Source organism: Chiloscyllium punctatum, chromosome 26, assembly GCF_047496795.1.
Source record: "Chiloscyllium punctatum isolate Juve2018m chromosome 26, sChiPun1.3, whole genome shotgun sequence".
Lineage (NCBI taxonomy): Eukaryota > Metazoa > Chordata > Chondrichthyes > Orectolobiformes > Hemiscylliidae > Chiloscyllium > Chiloscyllium punctatum.
Genome location: NC_092764.1, coordinates 30,397,220 through 30,417,624, shown reverse-complemented (window position 1 = coordinate 30,417,624; position 20,405 = coordinate 30,397,220). Strand labels below are relative to the sequence as shown.

General features: G+C 44.6%; 1 protein-coding gene across 2 annotated transcripts in view; it reads right to left on the bottom strand.

Annotated features, from left to right (window-relative positions):
* Nucleotides 1–20,405, bottom strand: part of chst6 (carbohydrate sulfotransferase 6) — a 97,809-nt gene that overhangs the window by 58,091 nt on the left and 19,313 nt on the right. The gene's annotated exons all lie outside the window — the stretch shown is intronic.

The following is a 20,405-nucleotide window of genomic DNA, read 5'->3' as shown; positions in this document are numbered from 1 at the left end:
ACATCTTCTACAAACCCACTGACTCCTACAGCTACCTGGACTACACCTTCTCCCAACCTGCCTCTTCCAAAAATGCTATCCCTTATTCCCAATACCACCTCCTCTGCCGCATTCGCTCTCAGGAGGACCAGTTCCACCAAAGAATACACCAGATGGCTTCCTCCTTAAAAGACTGCAATTTCCCCTCCCATGTGGTGGATGATGCCCTCCAGCATATCTCATCCACTTCCCGCACCTCTGCCCTCGAACCTCACTCCTCCAACTGCAACAAGGATAGACCCGCCCCCCCCCACCCAGTCCTCCCCTTCCACCCCACCAACCAACATTGCATCATCTTCCGCCATTTCTGCCACCTACAAATGGACCCCACCACTAGAGATATATTTCCCTCACCACCCCTATCCGCTTTCCGTAAACTATTCCCTCCGCGAATCCCTCGTCAGGTCCATGCACCCCCCCCCATGCACCTACCCTCACCTCCCAGCACCTTCCCCTGCCACCGCAGGAATTGTGAAACCTGCATCGAGACCTGCCCACTCATCTCTGTCCAAGGCCCCAAAGGAGCCTTCCACATCCATCAGCGTTTTACCTGCACTCCCACACATTTACTGTATCTGTTGCTCCCGATGCAGTCTGCTCTACACTGGGGTGACTGGACGCCTACTTGCAGAGCGCTTTAGAGAACATCTCCGGGACACCCGCACCAACCAACCAACCCCACCACCCCGTGGCTGACCACTTCAACACTTTCTCCCACTTTGCCAAGGACATGCAGGTCCTGGGCCTTCTCTATCACCACTCCCTTATTACCTGATGCCTGGAGGAAGAATGCTTCATCTTCTGCCTTGGGACCCTCAAATCCAGGGCATCAATGTGGACTTCACCAGTTTCCTCAATTTCCCTGAACCCCACCTAATCCCAGTTCCAACCTTCCAATCTGGCGCTGCCCTTGTGACCTGTCCATCTTTCCTCCCACATATTTGCTCCACCCTCTTCTCTGACCTATCACCATTACCCCCACCTCCATCTACCTATCGCACTCTCAGCTACCTTCCCCAGCCCCACCAACCTCCCATTTATCTCACTACCCCCTTGACTCACAGCCTCAAACCTGATGAAGGGCTTTTGCCCAAAATGTCGATTCTCCTGCTCCTCAGATGCTGCCTGACCTGCTATCCTTTCCAACACCGCACCCTCGAGTTTGGGGGATACGGGCCAACTGCTGGCAAATGGGACTAGATTAGATTAGGATATCTGGTCGGCTCGGATGAGTTGGACTGAAGGGTCTGTTTCTGTGCTGTACGTGTCTATGATTCTATGACTCTCTAAATCATTTTTTCTATACATCTCAATATTCCCGACCACCATACAGAAGACTGAGCCTGGGCTCTCACATTTTATCTGGCCCTTGTATATTCTTTCCAAGATCTGGTCAGAGTAAGGCTAAAATTAACAGCCTCTCATCATAAACCAGCAAACCATCCAGAATAGTCCAAAATAGTGAAGTGCTTCCTTTGTTAAAAGGAAGGTTCCATGACACTTTCAAATGACCAACCTCGAGTGCAGTTTGACAAAAAGCATTCCTCATCATGTATCCACATGTGACAAAATTCTTGCAGCTTTTTACTGGCCATTGTGCCTTAACAAGCTGTAATGTGATTCAACTTCACTAATGAGGTTGGCAGGCTGTTGTATAGGCTGATTAATGGTAGGTCTGGACAATTGTCTGCAATTGTTTGCAGTTTGCCTTGGGCATTTGCCACTTCATAGGTCAAGTGCATTAATTTGCACAGGAATCATTGGATTCTCAGGGGCATTCTGGTGAGCTTTTTTTAATTGAATAAGGAAACTGTGGGTGTGAACTGTCTTTATGATGAGCTTTGAGCTGATGATATAATATCAGAACTCCTTGAAATCCTACATGAATGCAAGAACCTTTTTCGCTGTAACCACATACCTCCTGTCAGTGTTGGACTTGCCCGAGGTATATAGTAAATTGGCCTGCAATCCATCTGGCTGCTCTTGAAAAACAACCCCCTCTTTAGTCCTGCAGATGATGTGTCAGAAACAATTATTATCAGAACTGACAGGTCTTAACAAACTTAGATGTCCAGTGAAAGAAATATTCCCTTGATTCTTTGATTTTCCTGAGATACATCCCAATATCATGCTTGAGCTTTCATACCTGTCATAGAGTCACAGAGATGTACAGCATGGAAAAAAACACTTTGGTCAAACCCGTCCATGCTGACCAGATATCCCAATCTAGTCCCACCTGCCAGCACCTGGCCCATACCCCTCCAAACCCTCCCTATTTGTATACCCATCCATTTGCCTTTTAAATGTTGCAATCATACCAGCCTCCACCACATCCTCTGGCAGCTCATTCCATACACATATCACCCTCTGCGTGAAAGTGTTGCCTCTCAGGTCTCTTTTATATCTTTTCCCCTCTTACCTTAAACCAATGCCCTCTAGTTCTGGACTCCCCCACCCCAGGGAAGAGATTTTGTTTATTTATCCTATCCATGTCTCTCATGATTTTATAAAACTCTATAAGGTCACCCGCAGCCTCCAACGCTCCAGGGAAAACAGCGCCAGCCTATTCAACCTCTCCCTATAACTCAAATCCACCAACCCTGGCAACATCCTTGTAAATCTTTTCTGAATCCTTTCAAGTTTCACAACATCCTTCTGATAGGAAGGAGACCAGATTTGCACGTAATATTCCAAAAGTGTCCTAACCAATGTCCTGTACAACCGCAACATGACCTCCCAACTCCTGTACTCAATATTCTGACCAATAAAGGAAATCATACCAAACGCCTTCTTCACTATCCTATGTACCTGTGACTCCACTTTCAAGGAGCTATGAACCTGCACTCCAAGGTCTCTTTGTTCAGCAACACTCCCTAGGACCTTACCATTAAGTGTATAAGTCCTGCTGAGATTTGCTTTCCCAAATGCAGCACCTTGCATTTATCTGAATTAAACTCCATCTGCCACTTCTCAGCCCATTGGCCCATCTGATCAAGATCCCGTTGTAATCTGAGGTAACCCTCTTCGCTGTCCACTACACCTCCAATTTTGGTGTCGTCTGCAAACTTACTAACTCTTCTTTCTATGTCTTCAGGTTGACTAACAAACACAAAGTTAAGCATGATTTTTGCCAGCCAATTAACATTCGTAAGGAAGCATGGAAGATCCAGAATGGAAATAGGATTGGGGAATTCATTAATACTCTTATTTTCAGAGGCTCTCCATTATGCCATTGTTACTAACAATGTGCTTCAGGAAACAAATCTGATATTTTCAAGATTTACACAGTATGGCTGCCTTCTAGATGTTTTAAAACTATTTTAACCATCAGGTTATATTCTGAAAGCTGGTCATCATGCTCTACAATGTCATCCATTTGACATATTATTCCTTAAAAGCTCTGCAAATTTTAAATAGGATTCTTGAAAAATTGCTGGTGTGGTTGTTACACCAAATGGTAGAGTAATGAAATATTAGCAGTTTTGACATATCAGCCAAAGGAACATGCCAAAAACAGCTGTTGGCTTTAATTTTGTAAATGTGATATCTTTCGATAATACCCACTGATGTCATCAAATGAATTTCCCTAGCTACAGTCTTATTAAGTTGATCTTCAGTCTAAGTAAATGCAAAGAGTTTATGACCGTTTAAGAGTTTTAGTATTTAAGAACTGTTACCATTCCAGAACATCACTCTGTAGCTCTCTCTTACGAGAGATCATTTGCATCAATAAAAGCATGTACTAGTTCACCTGGTTTCTGGACCCTTTTGTTGCATTTGGCTCTTTCCAGAATTTTGTTGCTTCCTATAATGAGGCAACCAGAACCGAACACAATATTTCAAGTATGGTCTAACCAGGGCTTTATAGAACTGCAGCATAACCTCACGGCTCTTAAACTCAATCCCCACCATATGCCGCCTTAACAGCCCTATCAACTTGGGTAGCAACTTTAAGGGATCTATGGACATGGACCCCAAGCTCCCTCTGTTCCTCCACACTACCAAGAATCCTGCCTTTAACCCTGTAATCTGCATTCAAATTCGACCTTCCAAAATGAATCACTTCACACTTTTCCAGGTTGAACTCCATCCACCACTTCTCAGCCCAGCTCTACATCCTGTCAGTGTCCCATTGCAACCCACAACAACCCTCCACACTATCCATGACTCCATCAACCTTTGTGTCATGAGCAAACTTACCAACAACCCTTTCACCTTCTCATCCAAGCCATTTATAAAAACCATAAAGAGCAGTGGTTCCAGAACAGATCCCTCCGGAACACTACTGGTCACCGAGCTCCAGGCTGAATATTTTCCATCAAATACCACCCTATGTCTTCTATGGGCCAGCCAATTTTGTATCCAGACAGCCAAATTTCCTGGTATCCAATGCCTCCTCACTTACTGAATGAGCCTACCATGGGGAACCTTATCAAATGCCTTGCTAAAATCCGTATATACCATATCCACTGCTCTAGCTTCATCAATGTGTTTTGTCATCTTCAATGAATTCAATAAGACTTGTGAGCATAACCTGCTCCTCACGACGTTTTGCTATCTCTCATAAAACTATGATTTTCTAAATGATCATAAATCCTGTCTCTCAGAATCCTCTCTAATGATTTGCCCACCACCGATGTAACACTGACTGGTTTGTAATTCCCAGGGTTATCTCTATTCCCTTTCTGTAACAAGGGAATAATATTTGCCACCCTCCAATCATCTGATACTCCTATATTACAATAACATCATATGCGACTGTTCCTACAGAGTGAACTAATGTGTTGGCCTACTTGGCTTCAGACCTAGTGTCCAATCCTGAAGCAATTCAAAATCTCAAAAATCTTTTGCTGCAAAGTGCTCCATTTTATTTGGTGTTGCCCTTCCATGTACCCAAAAGGTGTAGACAGTGTACATTTAGGGTCCATGATTTTTCTAAGCTTTTATGTGGTTTACATGAAGTTTTAAAATCTCCTTGCAGTATTTGAAACTTGCAGAGCTGCTCACGCATAGTCACTGTTTCCCCTGGGAATCTCTCAGCTGGATTTGTTATTTATTTCCTGGATGATGCAATGTTATTGAAAACTACTTTACAATAAATTACTTTAATAATCTTTATACTTCCTTCCCCTAGAGTATTGAATATTTGTATGCCTGATGAAGGAGTGGTGCTCTGAAAGCTAGGGCTTCCAAATAAATCTGTTGGACAAAACTTGGTGTAGTGTGATTTTTATTTTTTACAATAAAACACCTATAGAAGACTTGGGGATTCCACTTTGTTAGCCTGCAGTCCTTTCTCATAATTACTCAGTAGAGAAGCACAATGATTTTTTTCACCTTCCCTCTGAAGCTTCTTTATTCTTGTATTTAGCTGTATTTTCCACCTAATAAGCATATTTTTTCTTCTTTATTTTAATTTCGACCTCCTTTGTCATCCAGACAATCTACAACAACCCTCCACACTATCCACAACTCCATCAATCTTTGTGTCATCAGCAAACTTACCAACCACCCTTTCACTTCCTCATCCAAGTCATTTATAAAAATCACAAAGAGCAGCGGCCCCAGAACAGATCCCTACGGAACACCACTGGTCACCGAGCTCTGGATTTGTTGGTCTTAGCGTTTCTTTTTGAGGGACTATAACTTGACTGTATCTGAATCATAAGTTCTTTGAATGTAGCCCCTTGCTCAGTTATAGTTCTTCCCCCTCAGCTTTCATTTGAGAATGAGAGATTCTCAGCACAAGAAGGACCTCATGAAATGAAGGCCATGTTTCATCAATTGGGTTGAAACTTATTTTAAAAATAAATAGGTTGGTATACATAGCCTGATTCAAACTGTATATCTTGAATTTCAAAAGTTCTTTGGCAAGTTACAACATAATAGACACTGATAAGAATCCTGTGGTAACATCTTCTTAAAAGTTGGTCACTGCATTTCACTGTTCAACCATATGACCTAATTTCCCAGTGCCCTTCAGCCAGCTCCATTTTTGTACTGTTATAGTTACCTTTATTCAGGCTTAAAACACTCCTCTCAGAATCAATCTTGTCCTCTTCAAACAGAATGTGAAATTCTACCACATTACAATAACTGTCACCTACATGTTCTTTTACCATGAGGTTACTGATTAATCGTATTTCATTGCTCATAACTAAGTCTGGGATAAGCAATCTCCAGTTGGCTGTAGAAAGTAATGCTCTGTGGATACCCTGTATGAATTAATTTTCCAACAACTTTGTAAAGCTGGTTAGCCCAATCTGCAATTGATTAAAAGTTACTCATCATTATTGAGATACATTTCTACTACACCCATTCATTTCTTCTTGCAGTCTCTGTTCTACAGTGTAACTACTAATTGAGGGTCTCTAAATTACACCCAAATGTGACCTCTCACTTTTTTTTTATTTCTACATGAACTGATCTTAAATCTTGCTCTTTCAAATAAACATCAGCTCTTTTTATTGTACAAATTGCATCTTTAATTGAGAGATACCTCACCATCTTCTCCTAAGTTCCATTTTTAAGATGTCAAACACTCATTATTATTTGTGTTAGCCTCGGTCACCTTACGACCATTTTTCTGTAAAGGCTATCAGGTTATGCTTATGTATCTTTATCTGTGCAAATAACTTATCCGTTTTATTATGAGTGCTGACTGCGTTCAGATATAGAACCTTGAATTCTGTCTTTTGACCATTTCAGCAATCTCTGGTTATATGCGCTGGTACATTATCATGTTTATAATCACTGTCTCTTCCTGACTCACCCTCATTATCATCACCCAATGACTGCCCCATTCTATTCTCGTTTCCCTTTTATTTATCAGATCTACTCTTACATAGTCCCTCCCCCCATTATTTAGTTTATATCTCTCTCTACTGCCCGAGTTATATAATTCACAAGAACACTAGTCCTAGCAGAGTTTCAATGAAGCCTGCCTTAATAGAAAAGCACCCACTTGCTCCAATTCTGATGCAAGTACACTATGAATCATACCTGTTTTTGACCCAACCATTCATCTCTCTAATCTTAATTTTATTTACTCTACACTAGTATGCTCATGGTTTAGGTAACAATCCAAAATTCTTACCTGTGAAGGTTTACTGTTTGATTTTGAACCCAGCTGTCATTTTCTGTACCTAGATTGGACTAGGAAAGAAGTTCTACGTTGTTGATACTTATGTAGACAGTGTTATGGACTAAGCCAGACCACTCAAAACACTCTTAAGCAGGCAGCTCAGACCATAACTTTGCAATTTGTTTCAGTAAGTGTACAGTGAAAATTAATTAGCTAGGTTGACTACTAGATTTTAAAACAGACAAAAATTTATTCACAAAATTACACAATGAAACACAAAGAACAGAATAAAGAACGCCTACAGTACTCAGTCTATCCAATTAGATTTAATTATGCTGTTCTGAATAGACACAGCAGTCCCAATAAGCAAGCTTTCCTTACAAGCCAGTATAAATAAAACATATGCTTACAGTTGAAGTTGAAGGGGAGAAAGAGAGTTTCCACACAGCTCCCTGTTGAACTCCTCACCAGGTCCGACTGATCTAAATTGCTCAGCTCAGCTAGAGCTGACCACGCCCTTTTCTTTATACAGATCACTTCCAAAACATTAGAACAAGTCAACATGGATTTTGTAAGGGGAGGTCGTGCCTGACAAACCTGTTGGAATTCTTTGAAGAGGTGACAAGTAGGTTAGACCAGGGAAACCCAGTGGATGTGGTCTACCTAGACTTCCAAAAGGTCTTTGATAAGGTGCCACACTGGAGGCTGCTGCGCAAGGTGAGGGCCCATGGTGTTCGAGGTGAGCTACTGGTATGGATTGAAGATTGGCTGTCTGACAGAAGGCAGAGAGTTGGGTTGGGATAAAAGGTTCTTTTTCGGAATGGCAGCCGGTGACAAGAGGTGTCCCGCAGGGTTCAGTGTTGGGGCCGTAGCTGTTCACATTCTATATTAATGATCTGGATGAAGGGACTGGGGGCATTCTAGCGAAGTTTGCCGATGATACAAAGTTAGGTGGACAGGCAGGTAGTACTGAGGAAGTGGGGAGGCTGCAGAAGGATCTAGACAGTTTGGAAGAGTGGTCCAGGAAATGGCTGATGGAATTCAATGTGAGCAAATGTGAGGTCTTGCACTTTGGAAAAAAGAATACAAGCATGGACTACTTTCTAAACGGTGAGAAAATTCGTAAAGCCAAAGTACAAAGGGATCTGGGAGTGCTAGTTGAGGATTCTCTAAAGGTAAACATGCAGGTTGAGTCCGTGATTAAGAAAGCGAATGCAATGTTGTCACTTATCTCAAGAGGGTTGGAATATAAAAGCACCGTTGTGCTACTGAGACTTTATAAAGCTCTGGTTAGGCCCCATTTGGAGTACTGTGTCCAGTTTTGGTCCCCACACCTCAGGAAGGATATATTGGCACTGGAGCGTGTCCAGCGGAGATTCACACGGATAATCCCTGGAATGGTAGGTGTAACATATGAGGAACGGCTGAGGATCCTGGGATTGTATTCATTGGAGTTTAGAAGATTAAGGGGAAATCTAATAGAAACGTACAAGATAATACATGGCTTGGAGAGGATGGACGCTCGGAAATTGTTTCCGTTAGGCGAGGAGACGAGGATCCGTGGACACAGCCTTAGAATTAGAGGGGGTAAATTCAGAACAGAAATGCGGAGACATTTCTTCAGCCAAAGAGTGGTGGGCCTGTGGAATTCATTGCCGCAGAGTGCAGTGGAGGCCGGGACGCTAAATGTCTTCAAGGCAGAGATTGATAAATTCTCGATGTCACAAGGAATTAAGGGCTACGGGGAGAATGCAGGTAAGTGGAGTTGAAATGCCCATCAGCCATGATTGAATGGTGGAGTGGACTCGATGGGCCGAATGGCCTTACTTCTGCTCCTATGTCTTATGGTCTTATGACCACTTTGGCCTGAAGTCTCATCTGTTTACATATAAACAAAAGGCCTCTCAAAATCCTTTTCATCTCTGCACTAAACCAGACTGATCGGAGCCCGGCCCAGTTTATTACCCCTCTGAAAAAAATCAAGGACAAAGTATCCTTGAGCCAAGGAACAGATTTTAGAAAAAAAAACGACTAGCTTTGTGACAACATGATAACAGGATCATCCCCCTTCCCAGTAAGCAATTGGCCCAAACCCTGCGCAAGGCAAGTAACACAGTCTTCTGAACATACATTTTCTGCAGCAGAGTACTGGATCTATCACCTTAACTATACTACTACAATTACATCTGAAAATGTGTTGCTGGAAAAGCAGGTCAGGCAGCATCCAAGGAGCAAGAGAATCGACGTTTCGGGCATAAGCCCTTCTTCAGGAATGAGAAAGGTGTGCCAAGCAGGCTAGGATAAAAGGTAGGGAGGAGGGCCTTGGGGGAGGGGCATTGGGAATGCGATAGGTGGAAGGAGGTTAAGGTGAGGGTGATAGGCCGGAGAGGGGTTGAGGGCGGAGAGGTCGGGAAGAAGATTGCAGGTCAAGAAGGCGATGCTGAGTCCAGGGGTTGGGACTGAGATAAGGTGGGGGGAGGGGAAATGAGGAAGCTGGAGAAATCTGCATTCATCCCTTGTGGTTGGAGGGTTCCTAGGCAGAAGATGAAGCGCTCTTCCTCCAGGCGTCGTGTTGCCATGATCTGGCTATAGAGGCCAAGGACCTGCATGTCCTTGGTGGAGTGGGAGGGGGAGTTAAAGTGTTCAGCCACAGGGCGGTTGGGTTGGTTGGTGCGGGTGTCCCAGAGGTGTTCTCTGAAACGTTCCGCAAGTAGGCGGCCTGTCTCCCCAATGTAGAGGAGGCCACATCGGGTGCAGCGGATGCAGCAAATGATATGTGTGGAGGTGCAGGTGAATTTGTAATGGATATGGAAGGATCCCTTGGGGCCTTGGACGGAAGTGAGGGGGGAGGTATGGGCGAAAGTTTTGCATTTCTTGTAGTTGCAAGGGAAAGTGCCAGGAGTGGAGGTTGGGTTGGTGGGGGTGTGTGGACCTGGCGAGGGAGTTGCGGAGGGAGTGGTCTTTCCAGAATGCTGATAGGGGAGGGGAGGGAATATATCCTTGGTGGTGGGGTCTGTTTGGAGGTGGCAGAAATGACGAAGGATGATACGATATATCTCGAGGTTGGTGGGGTGGTAGGTGAGGACCAGTGGGGTTCTGTCCTGATGGCGATTGGAGGGGCGGGGTTCAAGGGCGGAGGAGATGAGGTGGAGAGCATCGTCAACCATGTCTGAGGGGAAATTGTGGTCTTTGAAGAAGGAGGCCATCTGTATTGTTTGGTATTGGAATTGGTCCTCCTGGGAGCAGATGCAGTGAAGGTGAAGGAATTGGGAATATGGGATGGCGTTTTTACAGGGGGCAGGGTGGGAGGAGGTGTAGTCTAGTTAGCTGTGGCAGTCGGTCGGTTTATAGTAAATGTCTGTGTTGAGTCGGTCGCCCGAGATAGAAATGGAAAGGTCTAGGAAGGGGAGGGAGGAGTCTGAGATGGTTCAGGTAAATTTGAGGTCGGGGTGGAAGGTGTTAGTAAAGTGGTTGAACTGTTCAATCTCCTTGTGGGCGCACGAGGTAGCGCCGATATAGTCAATGATGTAGCAGAGGAAAAGGTGGGGGGTGGTGCCAGTGTAGCTGCGGAAGATGGACTGTTCCACATATCCTACAAAGAGGCAGCATAGCTGGGGCCCATGCGGGTGCCCATGGCTACTCCTTTGGTTTGGAGGAAGTGGGAGGATTGGAAAGAGAAGTTGTTCAGAGTGAGGACCAGTTCAGTCAGTCGACGGAGGGTGTCAGTGGAAGGTTACTGGTTGGGTCGGCGGGAAAGGAAGAAGCGGAGGGCTTGGAGGCCTTCGTGATGGGAGATGGAAGTGTATAGGGACTGGATGTCCATGGTGAAGATAAGGCATTGGGGGCTGGGGAAATGAAAATCATGGAGGAGGTGGAGGGCGTGGGTGGTGTCCCAAACGTAGATAACGTAGATTGGGAGTTCTTGGACTAAGGAGGACAGAACCGTGTTGAGGTGTGCAGAGATGAGTTCGGTGGGGCAGGAGCAGGCTGAGACAATGGGTTGGCTGGGGCAGTCAGGTCTATGGATTTTGGGTAGGAGGTAGAAACAGGCGGTGCAGGGGTGTGGGACTATGAGGTTGGAGGCGGTGGATGGGCGATCCCCTGAGGTGATGAAGTTATGGATGGTCTGGGAGATGATGGTTTGGTGGTGGGAGGTGGGGTCATGGTCAAGGGGGCAGTAGGACGAGGTGTCCGCGAGCTGGCGTTTAGCCTCAGCAATGTAAAGATCAGTGTGCCAATCGCATTCCTATTAACCTCTCCTGCTTGAATGGATTCCTGTAAAATGGTGCCATGGTCAGTTAACTCCTATAGAGTCGAGATTGTGGTGCCTGATGAAGGGCTTTCGCCCAAAAGGTCAATTCTCCTGCTCCTCCGATGCTGACTGACCTGCTGTGCCTTTCAAGCACCATACTCTTAACTCTAATCTCCAGCATCTGCAGTCTTCACTTTTGCCTACTTAACTCATACCCTTCAGCCCCCTCTTTAAGAACCTCAAACCTTTCAGACAATTGCAAGGGCTACTTCCTCCATCTTGTATTTGCATCACTCACAATCACACTGCCTGTTCCTCATCACAGACTGAATTAGGGGTCCTTATAACTTTCACCATTCTCAATGTATTGCAGTGCCAGCAGCTCTAAAGGAGAGGCACATGGTTTTCAGTTTCTAGTACATTTAAAAGGTTTTTTTTATTTATTCAAGAACTTATTCAATACTTAATCCAAAAAATCATTTGGAACAGTGAGCTTTTTTAGAATGCACTTATTGGACATGTGCGTAGTTGGCTAACCAGCATTTATTACCTGTCCCAAGTTGCCCTTGAGGCGGTAGTGAACTGCAAGTAGATCCCAAAAGCTGCTAGACAAGGAATTACAGGATTTTGACCCAATGACAGTGAAGGAATGGCGATATTTTTCCAAGTTTGGATTGTGAGCAGTCTGGTATCCCATGTATCTGCTGCCTTTGTTCTTCTAAATGGTAGTAGTTGTGAGTTTGGAAATCTTTCCATAGATGCTGCTGAGGATCTAAAATTTGAACTGAAGTTATTATTAGAAGCAACAAGTATATGTAGATTTTTACGAACCACAAATGGCTTTTCAATTTAAAAGAATATAAGAAAATGGCTGAGAATAGTGATTGAACCCTGTAAACTTGTACTGCTGATTTGCAGAATTAAGCTGAAACCCAAAAATAAGAGGACAATAGAGTTTTCATAAAATGAATACTGACACATTAATTGACCATTAATCAAACTAACCTTGAACTCCTACCATGGCATGATGATTTACGTAAATAAGAACACTTTCCCAGGAAATATAATTGGATTAACTTGCTTTAAATCATGTCACCTTATTATATGTGATTGGTCTTTCCTTGTAATTAAGGCTGTACTACCTCTTTAAAAAAAACACATAAATAATGTATAATTTTTTAATGTAATTGTGCAACTTCACCATGGAACACAGAAGCTTTAACCTTTGTGTTGCTAGTCAGAATTGCAACAAGGGTACCTTAATTCAATAAACTAATGACCCTTGCTTTTGTACAGACTGCATTTTGTTGAATCTTTTGACCGATCTCGAACCAAGAGGCCCCTCTTGAGGGGTCATAAATCTTCACTGCCAGACCAAATATTGTACCTGAGGTTTAAGGTTCATAGAGTCATAGAATCAGAGAGATGTACAGCATGGAAACAGACCCTTTGGTCCAACCCGTCCATGCCGACCAGATATCCCAACCCAATCTAGTCCCACCTGCCAGCACCCGGCCCATATCCCTCCAAACCCTTCCTATTCATATACCCACCCAAATGCCTCTTAAATGTTGCAATTGTACCGGCTTCCACCACATCCTCTGGCAGCTCATTCCATACACATACCACCCTCTGTGTGAAAACTTTGTCCCTTAGGTCTCTTTTATATCTTTCCCCTCTCACCCTAAACCTATGCCCTCTAGTTCTGGACTCCCAACCCCAGGGAAAAGATTTTGCCTATTTATCCTATCCATGCCCCTCATGATTTTGTAAACCTCTATATGGTCACCCCTCAGCCTCTGACCCTCCAGGGAAAACAGCCCCAGCCTGTTCTGCCTCTCCCTATAGCTCAAATCCTCCAGCTCTGGCAACATCCTTGTAAATCTTTTCTGAACCCTTTCAAGTTTCACAACATATTTCCGATAGGAAGGCGACCAGAATTGCATGCAATATTCCAATAGTGGCCTAACCAATGTCCTGTACAGCTGCAACATGACCTCTCAACTCCTGTACTCAATACTTTGACCAATAAAGGAAAGCATACCAAATGCAGCCTTCACTATCCTATCTACCTGCAACTCCACTTTCAAGGAGCTATGAACCTGCACTCCAAGGTCTCTTTGTTCAGCAACACTTCCTGGGACCTTAAAATTGAAGGATTTACAATTTATCGAAAAGACAGGGAGGTGGCCAGAGGGGGCGGGGTGGCCTTGTTAGTTAAGAACAAAATTAAACTGAACGACATAGGGTCGGATGATGCGGAGTCTGTGTGGGTGGAATTGAGGAACCACAAAGCCAAAAAAAATCATAATGGGAGTTATGTACAGACCTCCTAACAGTGGTCAGGACCAGGAGCGCAACATGTACCGGGAAATAGAAAAGGCATGTCAGAAAGGCAAGGTCATGATGATCATGGGGGACTTCAATATGCAGGTGGACTGGGTAAATAATGTAGCCAGTGGATCCAAAGAAAAGGAATTCATGGAATGCTTACAGGATGGCTTTTTGGAACAGCTTGTCATGGAGCCCACAAGGGAGCAGGGTATTCTGGACCTAGTGCTATGTAAGAACCAGACTTTAGAAAAGATCTTAAAGTAAGGGAACACTTAGTAAGCAGCGATCATAATATGGTAGAGTTCAGTCTGCAGTTTGAAAGAGAGAAGGCAAAATTGGATGTAATGGTGTTACAGTTAAATAAAGGTAATTACGAGGGCATGACAGAGGAACTGATGAAAATCGACTGGAAGCAGAGCCTAGCGGGAAAGACAGTAGAGCAAAAATGGCAGGAGTTTGTAGGTATAATTGAGGACACTGTACAGAGGTTCATCCCCAAGAAAAGAAAGATTATCTGGGGAGGGATTAGATAGCCATGGCTGACAAAGGAAGTCAGGAAATGTATCAAAGAAAAAGAGAGATCCTATAAAGTGGCCAAGAGCACTGGGAAATCAGAAGATTGGGAAGGCTACAAAAACAAACAGTGGATGACAAAGAGAGAAATAAGGAAGGAGAGGATCAAATATGAAGGTAGGCTTGCCAGTAATATTAGAAATGATAGTAAAAGTTTCTTTCAATACACAAGAAACAAACGACAGGCAAAAGTAGACATTGGGCCACTTCAAACTGATGCTGGAAGCCTAGTGATGGGAGATAAGGAAATGGCTAGAGAACTTAATAAGTACTTTGTGTCAGTCTTCACAGTGGAAGACATGAGTAATATCCCAACAATTAAAGGGAGTCGGGGGGCTGAGTTGAGTATGGTTGCCATTACAAAAGAGAGAGCGCTAGAAAAGCTAAAAGGTCTTAAAATTGACAAATCTCCTGGCCCCGATGGGCTACATCCTAGAATTCTGAGGGAGGTGGCTGAGGAAATAGCGGAGGCGTTGGTTGAGATCTTTCAAAAGTCACTGGAGTCAGAGAAAGTCCCAGATGATTGGAAGATCGCTGTTGTAACCCCCTTGTTCAAGAAAGGATCAAGACAAAAAATGGAAAATTATAGGCCAATTAGCCTAACCTCAGTTGTTGGTAAAATTCTAGAATCCATCGTTAAGGATGAGGTTTCTAAATTCTTGGAAGAGCAGGGTCGGATTAGAACAAGTCAACATGTATTTAGTAAGGGGAGGTCATGCCTGACAAACCTGTTAGAATTCTTTGAAGAGGTGACAAGTAGGTTAGACCAGGGAAACCCAGTGGATGTGGTCTATCTAGACTTCCAAAAGGCCTTTGATAAGGTGCCACACGGGAGGCTGCTGAGTAAGGTGTGGGCCCATGGTGTTCGAGGTGAGCTACTGGTATGGATTGAGGATTGGCTTACTGACAGAAGGCAGAGAGTTGGGATAAGAGGTTCTTTTTTGGAATGGCAGCCGGTGATAAGCGGTGTCCCGCAGGGTTCAGTGTTGGGGCCGCAGCTGTTCACGTTATATGTTAATGATCTGGATGAAGGGACTGGGGGCATTCTAGCGAAGCTTGCCGGTGACACGAAGTTAGGTGGACAGGCAGGTAGTACTGAGGAAGTGGGGAGGCTGCAGAAGGATCTAGACAGTTTGGAAGAGTGGTCCAGGAAATGGCTGATGAAATTCAACGTGAGGTCATGCACTTTGGAAAAAAGAATACAAGCATGGATTACTTTCTAAACGGTGAGAAAATTCATAAAGCCATAGTACAAAGGGATCTGGGAGTGCTAGTCGAGGATTCTCTAAAGGTAAACATGCAGGTTGAATCTGTGATAAGAAAGCGAATGCAATGTTGTCTTTTATCTCAGGAGGGTTGGAATATAAAAGCAGTGATATGCTACTGAGACTTTATAAAGCTCTGGTTAGGCCCCATTTGGAGTACTGTGTCCAGTTTTGGGCCCCACACCTCAGGAGGGACATACTGGCACTGGAGCATGTCCAGCAGAGATTCACATGGATGATCCTTGGAATGGTAGGTCTAAAATACGAGGAACGGCTGAGGATCCTGGGATCGTATTCATTGGAGTTTAGAAAGTTAAGGGGAGATCTAATAGAAACTTACAATACATGGCTTGGAAAGGGTGGACGCTAAGAAATTGTTTCCGTTAGGCGAGGGGACTAGGACCCATGGGCACAGCCTTAGAATTAGAGGGGGTAAATTCAGAACAGAAATGCGGAGACATTTCTTCAGCCAGAGAGTGGTGGGCCTGTGGAATTCATTGCCACGGAGTGCAGTGTAGGCCGGGACGCTAAATGGCTTCAAGGCCGAGATTGATGAATTCTTGATGTCACAAGGAATTAAGGGTTACGGGGAGAATGCTGGTAAGTGGAGTTGAAATACCCATCAGCCATGATTAAATGGCGGAGTGGACTCGATGGGCCGAATGACCTTACTTCCACTCCTATGTCTCATGGTCGTTTGGTCTTTCCATTAAGTGTATAAGTCCTGCTAAGATTTGCTTTCCCAAAATGCAGCACCCTGCATTTATCTGAATTAAACTCTATCTGCCACTTCTCAGCCCAATGGCCCATCTGGTCCAGATCCTGTTGAAACCTGAGGTAACCCTCCTCACTGCCCACTACACCTCCAATTTTGGTATCATCTGTAGACTTACTAACTGTACCTCTTATGCTCGCATCTAAATCATTTATGTAAATGACAAAAAAGTAGAGGACCCAGCACCAATCCTTGTGGCACTCCACTGGTCACAGGCCTCCAGTCTGAAAAACAACCCTCCACCACCACCCTCTGTCTTCTACCTTTGAGCCAGTTCGGTATCCAAATGGCTAATTCTCCCTGTATTCCATGAGATCTAACCTTGCTAATCAGTCTCCCATGGGGAACCTTGTCGAACACCTTACTGAAGTCCATATAGATCACATCTACTGCTCTGCCCTCTTCAATCTTCTTTGTTACTTCTTCAAAAAACTCAATCAATTCTAGAGATTTGTGCCATAAAGCTATGTGATGACACAACTAGGTAAATATTTTCAGTTCATCATGTATCTGCTATAGTTATCTCCAAACTGCTCTGTGTTTCAGCCTTGAAGTTGACTTTCTAAACTAGCCAGCTGATTTTGCTAAAGAAATTATTTGATTGTGAATGAAGTGCGCAGTATTTCCTGCCAACATTTTCAGGTTTCACATTTCATTGGTTAGATTGACAGTATCTCCAGTGTCAAAGTAGATAGTTTGGCTATTCCTGTTTGCTATATCATGGAACTAGAACTTTAAGGAGCTGCTCTGAGAGGGTCTTGCAACAGACATCAATGTTAGGGTGTATTCATTTATTGTATTTAGGCTTAGTGGCTTCAAGGAACAAGCCTCTGAAAATAAGAACAGCACGATCACAGTTAGATAATTTCCTACAAGCTGTTTATGATAAAATCTCACCAATTTTTTTTATATGCCGCTTTTAAAAATGTTCTTTTATGTGCTGTCTTTACATTATCCTGTTCAACATACAATCTTAGCCTCTTGTGTAGTGTTCAGTGCCTGACCATAACAGTAACCAAATTACAGAAATATCACTTAGAGTTCATCAAGCCAGACTTTACTTTGGTATCTGACTTATAGAGTTGTAGAGTCATAGAGATGTACAGCACAGAAACAGACCCTTCAGTCCAACTCGTCCATGCCGACCAGATATCCCAACCCAATCTGGTCCCACCTGCCAGCACCCAGCCCATATCCCTCCAAAGCCCTCTTGTTCATATACCCATCCAGATGCCTTTTAAATGTTACAATTGTTCCAGCCTCCACCACTTCCTCTGGCACCTCAGTCCATACACGTACCACCCTCTGCGTGAAAAAGTTGTCCCTTAGATCTCTTTCATATCTTTCCGTTCTCACCCTAAACCTATGCCTTCTAGTTCTGAACACCTAACTCCAGGGAAAGGACCTTGTCTATTTACCCTATTCATTCCCCTCATAATTTTACAAACCTCTATAAAGTTACCTCTCAGCCTCCGACGTTCCAGGGAACAGCCCCAGCCTATTCTACCTCTGCCTATAGCTCAAATCCTCCAACCCTGTCAACATCCTTGTAAATCTTTTCTGAACCCTTTCAAGTTTCACAACATCTTTCCAATAGGGAGGAGACCAGAACTGCATGCAATATTCCAACAGTGGCCTAACCAATGTCCTGTACAGCCACAACATGACGTCCCAACTCCTGTACTCAATACTCTGACCAATAAAGGAAAGCATACCAAAAACCTTCCATCAGCTGGAATCATAACATCAGTTTCACAGGACCATCAGCAGTATGGTATAGTGGGTGAAGTTCAAGGCCATTTTAGCACTCCACGCGAAGAGGGGGAAGAATCGGAAGAAAAGTCTAGTGAAAGTATAGTGTAACAGGTAAAGAGCTTAAGGCTAACTGAGGCACTGGATGTGGAGAGAGAAAAACGACGTGCAATGCTGATAAAGCAGGCCTTCAGGAAATGTGGCAAGTTGATTTAAAAAAAATCAGTCCTCCACGATGAGGAAGACATTGCTGCAATTTAGAGGTCTTCTTCATTTAGAGGCCCCCAATGCCTCATCTTCACCATGGACATCTAGTCCCTGTATACATTCATCTGCCATGACAAAGGCCTCAAAGCCCTCCATTTCTTCCTCTCCCATTGACCCAACCAGTACCCTACCACAGACACACTCATTCAATTGGCTGAGCTGGTCCTCACCCTCAAAGACTTCTCCTTTGAATCGTCCCACTTCCTTCAGACCAAATGGGTAGCCATGGGCAGCCGCATGGGTCCCAGCTATACCTGTCTCTTCGTCGGGTACATGGAACAATCCATCTTCCGCAGTTTCACCATCACCATTCCCCATCTTTTCCTCTGCTACATCAATTACTGTATTGGCGCCAGTTTGTGCTCCCACAAGGAGGTCCTCAAATTCACCTGGACCATCGCAGATACCTCCCTCCCCTTCCTGGACTTCTCTATTTCCATTTCCAGTGGTTGACGCAACACAGCCAGCTATTTCAAACCTACTGACTTCCACAGCTACCTGGACTACACCACCTCCCAATCCCCCCATCCTGTAAAACCACTATCTCTTATGCCCAATTTCTTCACTTCCACTGTATCTGCTCCCACAAGGATCAATTCCACTCCAAAACATCCCAGATGGCTCCTACTTCAAGGACTGCAATTTCCCCTCCAACGTGGTCAACAATGCCCTCCAGAGTACCTTCTTCACTTTCCGTACTTCTGCCTTTGAACCCCATCCCTTCAACCGCAACAAGGATCAAACCCCCCCCACCGATCCTTCCACGCCACCAATCTCCGGATACAACACATAATCCTCCACCATTTCTGCCGTCTATAGTCAGACCCCACCACTAGAGATATATTTCCCTCCCCACCCCTTTCAGCATTCCGCAGAGACTATTCCCTCTGTGACTCCCCTGTTAGGTCCACACATTCCCCCCCCCCCCCCCCCCCAATAAACCCACCTTCCACTCCCAGCACCTTTTCTTGCCACTGCAAGAGGTGTAAAACCTGCAACTACCCCTTCCCCTTTACCTTCATCCAAGGCCCCAAAGGATTCTTCCACATCTGGCAGAGATTTTATTGCACATCCAAACTCCTTTTCTACTATATCTGTTGCTCTTGATGTGGTCTCCTCTACATTGTGGAGACAAGATGCTAACTCTCAGAATGTTTCAGAGAACATCTCTGGGACACATGCACCAAACAACCCCACCACCCTGTGGCCAACCACTTCAACTCCACTTCCCACTCTACCAAGGACTTGCATGTCCTTGGTGGCCTCCACTGCCAAATCCTAGTTACCCAATGACTGGAAGAAGAATGCCTCATCTTCTGCCTTTGGGCCTTCCAACCACACTGTATCAACATTGACTTCGCCAGTTTCCTCATCTCCCCTCCCCCCACCTCATCCCAGATGCAACCCTTCAATTTGGGACCGCCTTCTTGATCTGTCCTGCCTGTCCATCTTCCTTCCCACGTATTCACTCCACCCCCCCCCAGCCCTGTTCCAACCTATCACCATCAGCCCCCACCTTCATCTACCTATCACATTCCATGCTACTTTCCGCCCCACCCCAGCCAAGCCCCCTCCCATTTATCTCTCAGCCCCCTTAGGCCCTACTAATTTCTTGACAAAGAGCTTATGCTTGAAACATCAACTCTCCTGCTCCTCAGATGCTTCCTGACCAGTTGTGCTTTTCCAGCTCCACCTTTTTGACTCTGATCTCCAGCATCTGCAGTCCTCACTTTCTGCCTGTCCACCTGTGACTCCACTTTCAGAGAACTGTGAACCTGAACTCCAAGGTCCCTCTGTTCCACTACACTCCTTCAGGCCCTACCATTCACCATGAAACTCCTACCTTGATGTGACTTTCCAAAATGCAAGACTTCACACTTATCTATATTAAACACCATTTGCCATTTCTCGGCCCACTTCCCCGCTGATCAAGGTCCTGGTGCAATTTTTGATAACTTTCCTTACTATCCACAATACTACCTAATTTAATGTCACCTGCAAACTTACTGCCCCGTGACCGAACGCTTTAACTCCCCCTCCCACTTCACCAATGACATGTAGGTC